This window comes from Chamaea fasciata, unplaced genomic scaffold, assembly GCF_029207755.1.
Source record: "Chamaea fasciata isolate MVZ Bird 193981 ecotype frontalis unplaced genomic scaffold, bChaFas1.0.hap1 SCAF_2, whole genome shotgun sequence".
In the NCBI taxonomy this organism is placed as follows: Eukaryota; Metazoa; Chordata; class Aves; order Passeriformes; family Sylviidae; genus Chamaea; species Chamaea fasciata.
In genome coordinates this window covers 69892583-69904767 of record NW_027094087.1, presented here as the reverse complement: position 1 = coordinate 69904767, position 12185 = coordinate 69892583, and positions in this window count along the sequence as shown.

Here is a 12185-nt window from a genome sequence, read left to right as displayed (position 1 = left end):
CCAAACTGAATCATCAAAAACAAATAAAAGATTTCAAAGAGCTATTCAAGTTGTGATTAGAATAATCTGAGCTCAACAACAAAGTCATAAAAAATTAAAAATATAGCATGCAAAGCAAACAGAGGTAGATGTGCAATTATGTTAATAGTATGCAAAAATCTACAGGATATCTTTCAGGTTCACAGGAAACCATTCAAATCCTAACAATACCAATACACAATGAAGTAAACTGATGCACGAGTAGAGACAGATTAATTTAATTACATAATGTAAGGACTAAAAATGAAGTAAAATAGCTAGTGCTTGACTATTTCAAATTAAAACTTCTTTTTTGCTGATAACTTAAACTAAATAAGAAAAATGGATGTATTCTTACCTTTAAAAAAGCCCTTTGAAAATGTAACTCAGCAGTCTTAAGTTATCATGTCCACGAAAATTATTATCAGAACATCCAAGAAAACATATGAAGTAAAAATTGAAATAATTTATTTTCCCTAGATGCTTATAAGTGCTTTCGCCCCCAAGGTATCACTACACTAGTTCTACAAAGACTTAAATGTTCATTTAGTACTGTGTATCCTATTAAATCATCTTGTCTTTTGGTCTCTTTCCAGGAGGAAATAGAAAATTAAAAACACACCTCTATTTCATCTTCTTTCTCTTTTGAAATATTATCATACCACCAAAAATACCTATTTTTTATAAAAGAGAATTTCTGTTGTAGATAATTGGTCTTTAGTTTTTAAAATTTGTAAAATACATCTTGCAGGATCCAAGTTTTCAAGAAACTGATTTGGCTACTAATATAATATTTTTAGCTGCTGATAGAGGGGAAAATACTCAATCATCCCTTTGTATAACATCCTTCTCTCAAAATACAAAATAAAAGTATTTATTACACTTTTTCTTAATTAAATTAGTTTTTCTTAGTTAACAAATTTAGCTTTGCCATTTGTTAGTATTGCTGTGCAACCCACAGGATTTATCTGATTGATAATGTGTTCAAATACATTACCACATTTATTTACATTAGGCTTTTGCTTTTCTCCTTCTAAGAAGAAAGACTGCCTAATAGTATTAATAATGCTATTTAATTTTGATTTAATCAGTAAAAAAAATTAATAATTATTTGATCATAATTCAATATATATATAATAGTTTAAAAGCAGGAGCTGTGGAAAATATGTACCTTTCTGTCATGGGTTTTGTAAAGAGCATATTATTCTATTCCATCTGGGTGGAGCAGAATTGCTTATCTTTGCTCAAATGGGTCAGTGTCACTTATCAGATGGTGGAGTGCTACTTCTCTCTCTTCATTGTTTCACTACTTCCATGGGAATGTCTTCTGCTAATGGACCATTAAGAGCTCATCAATGACATGACACATTACACTGTACTATTGTAAGCTGCTCCACACAGGGAGGAGGAGCCAAACCATCTTAACCTAGATAAAAAGGAGCCACAGTCCCACTAGGTATCCAGTTTTTCCACCAGATCCCTGGAGGAAGACCGGACCCATCTCACCATTACTGGACCCTTTTTCTTCAACGGGACTGTCTCTACTCCAACAGAACCACATCTGCCACTCCAGGAGGGCTTACTTTGGACTGCTTCCAACATCCTGACCAACAGGGTGACAGGTTGTATTTCTGACTCTGTCAGGGTTTTTTTTCTAGGATTTCTTGTTTGTTTATTTGCTTGCTTATTCTTCTGTACTACAACATCTGTATTTTTATATCCTTAGTAAAGAACTGCTATACCTATTCCCAAAATCTTTGCCTGACAGCCTTTTAATTGTAAATTGATGATAATTTGGAAAAGGGGGGGAGGGGCTTACATTTTAAGGGAGACTCCAACCCTCCCTGCCAGATACCTGTCTATCTAAACCAAGACAGATTTTGGCGCCCAATGTGCAGCTAGAGGGCATTGAGAGGAAAAAGGAATAGCAGTTCTTTGGTGACCTAAGTTCTTGTGTATAGAAGCCTTGTTGGACAGCATCATGTGGTCCAGTTTTCCCTGGTTTGGGTGGCACGTGGTTGTGGCTGTATTTCTGCCATTTGCAAGCCCTTAACTAAATATGGGCCCCATAACTAAAGCTACTGTGACTGTCCCCCAGTTTATTTTATGGCTTAATAAGGTGAAGAACTCATGGATTTTTAATTTCCTCTGGAAGGCAGGCACATGGATTTAGGGCTATTGTACACTAACTGTGTGTTTTTGGAGTTACTTTAACAATGGTACCTACTGTGAGGAAATGACACCGGGGGAGGTTTTTTTCCCAACCCTTTACCCATCTCTTTGGGTCTGCCCCACCAGTTTTTGAAGGGTTTAAATCCTCTTTGAATGCTAATAATATCATACAATGGCTGGTGCTGCTAATAGGCATATTCTATTTAGCATTCAGAGATAAGGGAAGATAGACCTGGATAACCACCCTGATACCTACCCCACAGAATAGGGATGATACCCCAGAGCCTGACTCTGCCCCACAGCCTGCCTCAGAAAGGACCCACCCGGACTGGGTTGAGGTTCTGGTAAAAGAGATGCATGAGATGGGCCAGATGCTGAGGGAATACATTTCTCCAGCTCATGAAAAACCCTCCCCCTGCCCCGAGAAGGCAGAGACTGATGGTGCAACAGTGGAACCCACAGACGTTAGACACTTTCTGAACTTATTGTTGGAGATCAGGAAGGACAGACTAAAAACAGGGGAAAAAAAATAATAAAAAAACCAAGCTCACCTGAAACTTTTTAATGGGACATTAGATCTCAACTTAGCCTCTACTAATTGTGGAAGAAGTTGAAATATTTGGCTCAAAGCAGACCTTGACCTCTAAATGTAGGTTTCAGACTAAATCTCATCAAGTAACTGAAGACACTTAGAAGTCTTACAGGCTAAATTCCCTGTGGAAGACTGAATTTTCCTGTGGAAAAAAAAAAAAAAAAAAAAACCTTGATGTTGGAACTACATGTTCTGAACATGATGAAGTGAAATATATAACCCATTCTCTAATAAATAATGACTAAAATCACATCAATATGGAATCATTAAGATTGGAAAGGACTCAGAGAAAAACTTTGGTGCATCTTCCTTACACACATCCCCCCATATATACACACAGCCCATTTGCACACATCAGTAAGGTCTTTCTAAACATTCATTTTTTCCTGGCTGAGCACTTAAAGCTCTCACATTTTCCTCAAATGCCAAATGCTCCATTTCCTTAATCATCCCCCTGGTCCTTTATTAAACTTGTTGTTAGCATATCTACATACTACTTGTACTGGAGACCTCAGACCCTGGACCTGAAATTCCAGATAGTGCCTCTTTTCTTACTCTTTCCTAGGTAAGTACTCTGGACATCTGCCTGTGAGTAGTGTGGCAGCAAATATACATATGTTTTTAGGTATATAAGATTTTATGTATTTATGTCATCTTTACATTCGTTATGCATGTTCACGGTGGTAATACATCTTCAGGCTAGATCTGGAGACAAAGAAACAGCAGACTCACCTCTCATGGGCTGCTGAATCTGGCATGATATATTGTCCTCTAACAACTCTAAACATAGAAATATCCTTGATCAAAATCCCTCAGTTATGACTTTGACCAACTTTAAAAGACTGTGACAAGTGTATACTACATGCTACTAAACCCTAAATATTAGAGCATTATCTTCATAGTTGTGCATTATCTGTGATTTTTACTTTTTACTAATATTTAAAGAAAAAAATCACTTTTATTATGCTTATTCATTAGTGCATCTGCTTACAGAATTTTCTTCTAAAACTTCTAATCCTAAAATAGTAGATATCAGCCACTAATTTCTTTGTACCAATTAAGTAAATTTTGTATCCTTTTACCTATCAACTTCCAAAATTCTTGAGATCACAGTAATCTTGAAAACACACAATATTTTAAATAATGAATTGAAGTTAATAATTTAATTGGTATCTATGATAATTTAAGTGACACATGAGATCTTGGATATTGCAAAACCTTCTCTTACCAAACTTCTGATTGAACCAAAAACGTGTACTAGACTCTGTACAAAGTTCATATCATTTGAGCATAAAAACCTTTCTTCAAACACAGTACACCTATAGGTATAAACTTTTAGAGGCAGAGTATGGCATTAGGAGGCAAGATTAAGGCAATATATTAAATTATTCTGCAAAGAGAAACTATGAATTTTCCCTAAAAGTTATTATTAGAAGACCTATGTTTCACAGTACAATGTGCAAGCATAGATATATAAGAAAACTACACATTTCTCATGAAAGCAAAGGATATTGCCTCTAATATTCAAATATTTCATGTCTCCTACACGATTTATCCTGTTCTTTAGAGAAACATTGCAATCAAGATCTCAGTGAAGTTTAGAATTTTTAGCTGACAAATTAGGTCTTTTTTTGGCCACTTTCCCCCTCTTTTCTCTCCAAGGGACATCAGAATAATAGGTATTCTAACCTTCATCACAGTCCATTCACCCTCTAGCTATAACTAAATTACACAGTAAAATATAATTTTGATCATTCAAAATTTGTGTTAATATACTGTTCAGTGCACGATGAAATAGATACTTTAAAAAAGTAAATTTAAAGGTCATCTTATAAGGGTGAGAAGAAAGGTTCTTCCTTTTAGACCTATTTAAACATTGAATCAAATTCAGAAGTGTTTTAACTGTTGCCAGCCTTAGGTACTTAAATCTCAAATGCATAGACTAGACTTCAAATAATAATAAAATGCATAGAACTATTATAACACAGTATCATTTAAAGATTTATGAGTATTTGGTCTTAACTCTTGTCCTGCTTTAAGACTTTTCAAAATAAGATATTCAGATACATAATCTGATTTCTTTTACATAGTTTAAGTAGAAACTCAAATTCTCATTTTTTCTGTCTCTCAAAATATCAGAACTCTTATGCTATCAAGGACATGAAAAATCACCCTGTTTACAGTTATTTACCTTAGGTCACATAAAACATCATGAATTTTACTGTTGTCTATTCCAACTTATGATGTTTATTTTTCCAATAAATATATACTTTATTGATTACATGACAGAGAAAAAAAATTACACTGTAGAGATCAAAATAGATTTTAACTCAATTCCACATTCTTATTCTTGTGGGTTTTATCACAACTTTTAAAGACTACAACTTTATTAATACACTATTATGTTTTCTATTTTCTTTTTTAGCTGCTTTAGTCTAAAAGTCAGACATAAAACTTGATTATTCTTTCAATGAATGCTACTTTGTACTAGTAAGTAGAAAACAATTTCTCATCACGCCGGTTAGCAAGCAGGGGTTTTTTGGCTCTTTTAAAGTGATTAACATTATTCTCTGGTTTGATTAGCTAAAGCCAGATTTGTGTCATCTGCATAATGTGGCTTAAATGTACTTGTTAGTTTTAAGCAGATTTTGACAGAATGCAAGACAGAAAGACTCCAGAAAAAATAAACCAAACAAATATTCTTTTGTGTTTTTACCATGTTCAGCAGTTGAGCACCACACACCTTCTCAGTCACTTCCTGCCCTGTTGCAAGGGTGAAGAGAATCAGAAGAGTAAAAGTGAGAAAACTCAGGGACTGAGTTAAAGACATTTAATAAGAAAAAGCAATATCTTTGAACACAAGCAAAGCAAAACAAAGAATTAATTAATGGCTTTCCATGGGCAGGCAGGTGTTCAACCACCTTCAGGAGAGCAAGGCTCCATCACATGTAGTGGCTATTTGGGAAGACAAATGCCATCACTCAGAATGTCATTCCTTTCCTCTTTTTCCCCACAGATTTATATACTGAGCATGATACTATGGTGTGGAACATCCCTTGGGTCAGTTGTGGTCAGCTGTCACAGCTGCATCCCCTTCCCCTGCACCCCCAGCCTGCCTGTTGCTGGGAAGGGGTCTGACGGAGAAAAGGTCTTGATTCTGTGTAAACACTGCTCAGAAGTAAATAAATCTGTGTTACCAACTTTTCAGCACCAATGCAGAACTTGGACCCATACAAGCTGCTTTGAAGGAAAGTAACTCTATTCCAGCCAAAACCTGTACAGATCAGAAAGCAAGCAAGAAAGCAATTCACCAGTATTACAAAGAATGCAATTTTTCCTGTTTTCTTTCTTCAAATTTGAAAATTCATAAAGTTATTACTATTTTTTTAGAATAAAAAAGCATAAATTAGCTACAATATAAATATTATGAAACCCAAAGTATTACGCAAAACTGAAATAGCATTTTTTCCAACAGCCAGAATATACACAAAAACCCAGCATGAGTTTGGTAGAACAATAAGGTAAAAGTGAATACCATGGAGAATCTCTTTCAGAAAGAGTGCTTAAGCATATGATTATTTGTATTATGTTGTGTATGCTGTTTACTATATGATGACATTCTAAACACATTGTTTTGAAGAAAGTCCAAATTACAGGTCATTATGTTGTACAAGAATAAATTTTAAACTCAAAATATTTATGTTTCATCAGTTTATGATGGAGAAAAAATTAAATTAATTTATTCCAGGGAGGGTTAGATACACTTGTTTTTCTTACAGATTTATGGGAAAGCCAAAAGCCAGGGCTTCCTACTCCAGATCTTTTCCTTATGAGAAGGAATGCCATTTTTTCAGTAACACATGGTCCATGTGTGTTAGGTGTTTAAAATCAAAATAAGACCAAGACAGCAATATTTTCTGTGTTTTTCCCCGTGACTGGTTAAACTCACTGGCAGTCAAAAATATATAATTATTTCCTTATAATTACAAGGATTTCTCTGGAGCACCTGTCCTAGGACATTGGTATTGATCTGTATTAGGTAAAGTGAATAAAAGTCACCTTAAAGACCCTTCAAGCTTCCATGTCACACAGCTAATTTCCAAATTGGTGCTGGAGGTCCCTAGCTCTAATATTTAACCAGGAAAGGGTAATTTCTTAGTCCCAAAGGAGGCTAAACTATTGCAGCAGCCCTCTCATTACAGGTAGAGATGAGCTGAGGCACAGACTTCTTGTTTGTCACAGCATAAAAAGGGTCCGGGTTTATTCCTCTTTACAGCTTAACCATCCTGACTCTAACTATTCACTGACTCTGGCTGCAGCAAGCTCATACTTTAGGTTTCCTGTTGCAGCCTCTGACTGCTGGTTATTTCCTGCTAAACTATGACTACAGGTATTAGTTTGCAGACTCTGACTGCAGGCTTTTACCTGGATAGACTATGGCTGCAGGATCCAACAACAAGCTCGAGCTGTAGATGCAGACTGACCTCAGAGCAGTGACTCTCTCCCCATGATTCTTCTTCATGATTCCCCCACACTCTCTTCTTCAAGGTTCCTCCTGCTGGTAATCCACTCCTTTTTATCACACTTATCTTTATTGGATATAGCTGTGACTCATCAGTGGCGAGGCTGTATTGGGTAATTAACACAACTATTACTTACCAGGGACAAGGTCATCTGTATTCCCTTCTATACTAAACAAATTCATTAGCTAACAAAACAACAACCACTAAAGTAAAAAAAAAAAAAAAAAAAAAAAAAAAAAAAAAAAAAAAAAAAAAGATAAGTATTTAACTTCCCAGACTGGATCAAGCCTGTAGCATGTGAAAATCCTTAGATGACTGTTTTATACACTGACTATATCTCTGCAGATCTTCAGAACCACTAAAACCTTCTTAGTTGATACGATGAAGTAATCATACAAATTGCAATGATACCTATATCTGTGCCAAGTGTGTAATATTTTGATGAGGTAGCACCTAAGACATCCACCTATATTAATTCTAAAAGATATTATCTGAATTTCAAAACTTCTAGACTGGAAATATAAAGCTTATGTCCTTCCACTAAGGTGTAGCTAACTTACTGTCATTTAGATTTCAAAGAGTTACAACTTACAGAATGTTAGAAAGGGAAGACCTAACAATACCATGTGATAATTTATGACATCTTGTTCAAATCTTCACTTGGAAGACTATTTATTGGCAATCTTTGCAGTTCAAAGTATAGTAGAAGTTACCTTTTCTTCACACTTGTTTGTTGTATTTACAAATTCAGAAAAGGCAGTACCACCTTTATTAAATGCTGTCTGATTAAGACACCTTTCCAAATGAAGAGAGTCTTATTGTAGACAAGTGAATACCTTTTGCTCTTATATCCGCATAACAAGGTTTTCTGTATATATTTTAACTTGAATTGCAATTACATTGCAAAGTGAGATAATAAAACAGCAAACTGTTAGTATTGAGCTCCCATATTCCAAGGATCTGTTAATTAGGTTTTAGCAGAGAAAAGTGACACTACTGAAATAAATAGACACATGTAGACTAGCTGCTTGGAAGATGTAAATAATATTTAACATCTGAAACAACAGTTCTGCTGTTTCATCTCTTTTCATCCCTAACAGTAACCAACAGGGGGTATAGCGGTTTGCCACTTAATGAGTTATAAATTATCTAATTAAGTGTCTCCTTTAAACTGTCTTTACGCTTCTTTGGTGAGATAGTTGTTTAATAAGCTTGGAATTTTATTGTTGGTCTAATAATTCAGTCAGTTTTAGTTAAATTTAGTTTTAGCTGAATTCATAAAGTTTTGATGGCATTATTTGAATGTGGATATGACACACTAGTTTTTCTGGGTTTTTTTGTTTTGTTTTGTTTTGTTTTGTTTTTAAATTATTTATTCTTCAATAATAAATATTTTTTTTTCTTCATTGTATTGAAATATATGTGGAGGATACACATACAATATACATTTTACAGATTATTTTACCAATAAATCTTCTATTTCATCATATTACTTTGTCTCTATAATGGTTGAATGTGAAGAAAATGGCATTTCTTATAAAATATTTGCATCACTTAGTGAATCAACTGACCAAGAAGTCCGCCATAGGCGGAATGCAAATCATATGTTCAGTGGAATTGGATTATTAGATTGCAAAATTTTTGGTTCAAGTCATTATTTGGTTTATGTATTAGGACAGATATTAAAAAAAAGCCAAAAAACTCCTCCCAAAACCCAACCAAAAAAAAAAACCAAAAAACCACAGAAACTTAAAAGGTAGGTTGTGAGTAATCAAGTAAATAGCCATTGGAAACAGCCAAAAAGGGAAGGTATTAACAATGACTCACAATTCCTGTATATGGCGAGATCAGTCAGGAAGACAAAAGTAGCACAGCAATTAAATTTTATACGTTCCAGGTCAAAGATTTGCTATTTACAGATTCTATTTCAAAGATTTCCTTTGTTTTTGAGGCACCTGTTTTGTGATGCAGAACTAACAAATGAAGTTTGTGACATTCAGCACATACTCCACTGAACCTAGACAAGACAAAGCCCATTTCTAAACTTATCCTTGAATAGTCAGCATCCTATTTTGCTGAATGTAGGATCATTGCAAGGTCGGCTTACAGACTGTTGTTTTTCAATAATGATGGATAAAGATCATAGGCTTGTCTCTGTTCCATTGTCTTTTGTAAAAACCATAAAGAAATAAAATTAAAAGTTGGCATTTTTTTTCAAAAATTGGATTGATGCTTCAAAAATCAGTATTAAATCCAGCTATAGAGATGTGCTTCTTTTGAAAAAAAAAAAATCATGTTATTGTCAAATTGTCACTTTAATATATTCATAGCCCACATACATAGCATCCAAATAGAAAATTATATCAAAAATGTACCACTTCAAGTTTAAAAATACACATTAAAGAGTGTTGGAAACAATTGTCTTACATTAAACAGTAGAATTTGATGTGATGAAAAGTAAAAAAAAAAAAAAATATTTGCCTATCAGATATAGAAGTGTGTTAAGGAGAGAGAGAAGTGAATTTGTGATACCTTAATGAAATAGGTAAAAAGATGTTCTAAAAGGTACACTAAGCCCAAAGTGAATTAAGGGCTTACTAGTTACATGCTAAGAGTATACACTCATTAAGACTCAAGCCAAAATTCAGTATACACTTATATTTTGGATTTACCCTTTTTCTTTTTTTTTTTTTTTTTTTTTAATTTGCAAAACTAGATCTATATTTATTTCTTTCTCATGATCCTTTCTTCCCATGTGATTTCGGAGAGTATGGTCAGTTACTACTGTTTTGCACCATTTGAAGGCTATTATTTAACCAAGTCCCCGAGAAGAGAGAACCCAGCCGATAAAAGATTTATCTACAATCTGTCAATCAATATGGTATTGTGATAGAATACAAGCAAGGATTAATCTAGTTTAAATTAATTACTGTAAATGGAAATGAAAACATCTATATTTAGTCATAATTCAGTCATTATGGAAGAATTAATCCTTTGTACATGCTTGTATTGTAATGGAAAAACTTCCATTGTGAGAAATCTGTATATTCTTTTAATCTCATCTGAAGATGTAAACATATTTTCCTCCCTTCGGATTTGCTCTGTACCTGCATAAAGGCTCATCTTTTAACAGAAGCAAAGACGTATGCAAATAGAAAAGGACCTTCAGAAGTCACACAGTCCAAAGTCCTACACAAAACAGGTTACTTATAATCGTGGCCAGTCTGGATCTGAAAATCTTCATGAATATCACCAAGACAGCTCTTACTGAGTTTAATCACCCATACAGTGAAACACATTTTCTTCGGATCAAGTCAGAATTTCCCATTTAGACTTTTTTTCCACTGTGCTTTTTCAACATAATTTTTCATCCATAGTTTTTCTTGGAAAATTCTGGATCTATTTTTGTTTTGTTTTAATCATCTTTTGTTGGAGCTTGAAGGCAGCAGTAAGATCCCCATGGTGTCCTCCACTTTTCAAAGGTGAACAAAACAGGTCCTCTCATCCTCTCCCTGTATGTCATGTGGTGCAGCCCCTACACATTTTGATGGGCTTCTGCTATACTAACTCCTGATTGTGTCTTTTTTTGTTGTGGACTCCCAAATGGACACAGTCCTATGCATGCAGTCTTCAGGCCACAAAGAGAAGGAAATAATCACTTCCCTTTATCTGCTGGAAGTGGATTAAAGGATCAAAGTAACAGTTCTGGTGCAATAGCTTTCTTAAATTGTGCAGCATTTCTCCTTCAGATCATGAATAAGCACCTCACTTTCTGTTTTCTGTCTCCTAGTTCTGCAGTGTCACTGAATGGGTTGTCTCATCTGTCTTCTGAGATAACCTGAATAGCTAAACATAGGTCAGATAAATGAGAACCCCTTAGGGATATTTCAGCTCTCATTTCAGGAAAAACACACTTATGGAATACATGCAGAGTTTACATAATTGAAGACTTCAAGGAAATTTGAGTTAAAAAGAATGAGAGAGCACAGTGACTTTTTTTCTTTCTGAATCTATCTTCCACAAAGTTGTTAGGTGAGACAAAGACATAGTCAACTGAAAAATACAGGTACGTACTAAATTAATTATCAAAAAAGCTACTATAGAATGCGAGGAAAGTCCCAATATTACACAGTCATGACACAATGAAATATATCAGTGTAAGTACATGAAGGAATCAGAGGAAGTATAGGGGGAGACTTCTAGAGAAGTCACATAAAGAGAGCCTGCCAACCCCCTTACATGTACAAGTATTTGGGGACTGATGTAGTTCTATCTAATGATAGGGCTAAAGAGAAAAGGTACAGGTTCTCAAAATCAGGAGTGGCAGAATAAAGATGTTCCAAACATTGGTCACTGTATTGCCTCAGCCTTCCAAAGTTTCTTTGTACAAAGACTTCTAACCAGAGGTCAGAATAACTGAGTAGGAAAAAGAAAGGTCCGGAAGAAACGTCATTCAAAGTTGCTTAACCTCTTATGCTTCTCATGAGCAGAATTTCTAAACTATCCATCCTCAAACGGTACAAATACTAATAATTTTATATACTTGTTTAACTTTTAGATGGGAGAATCCAGTTTTGAAAAAATCCCAGTAAAAATACTATTAAATGTTGTTCAATACTAAATATTAAATAGTGCACAAAATACACCATTAACCAGAGGAACTGGTCTTGTGGTGTAATGCCAGTTGGAACTAAGCATCACAACCATTTACTCACTTGCCTTTGTTGCAATGGGGGAGAGGCTCAGAAGAGTAAAGGTGAGAAAACACATGGTTTGAGATAGTGACAACTTGACAGATAAAGAAAAAAAAACACACACACACAAGCAAAGAACAACAAGGAATTCATCCACCTCTTCCCATGGGCAAGAAGGTGTCCAGC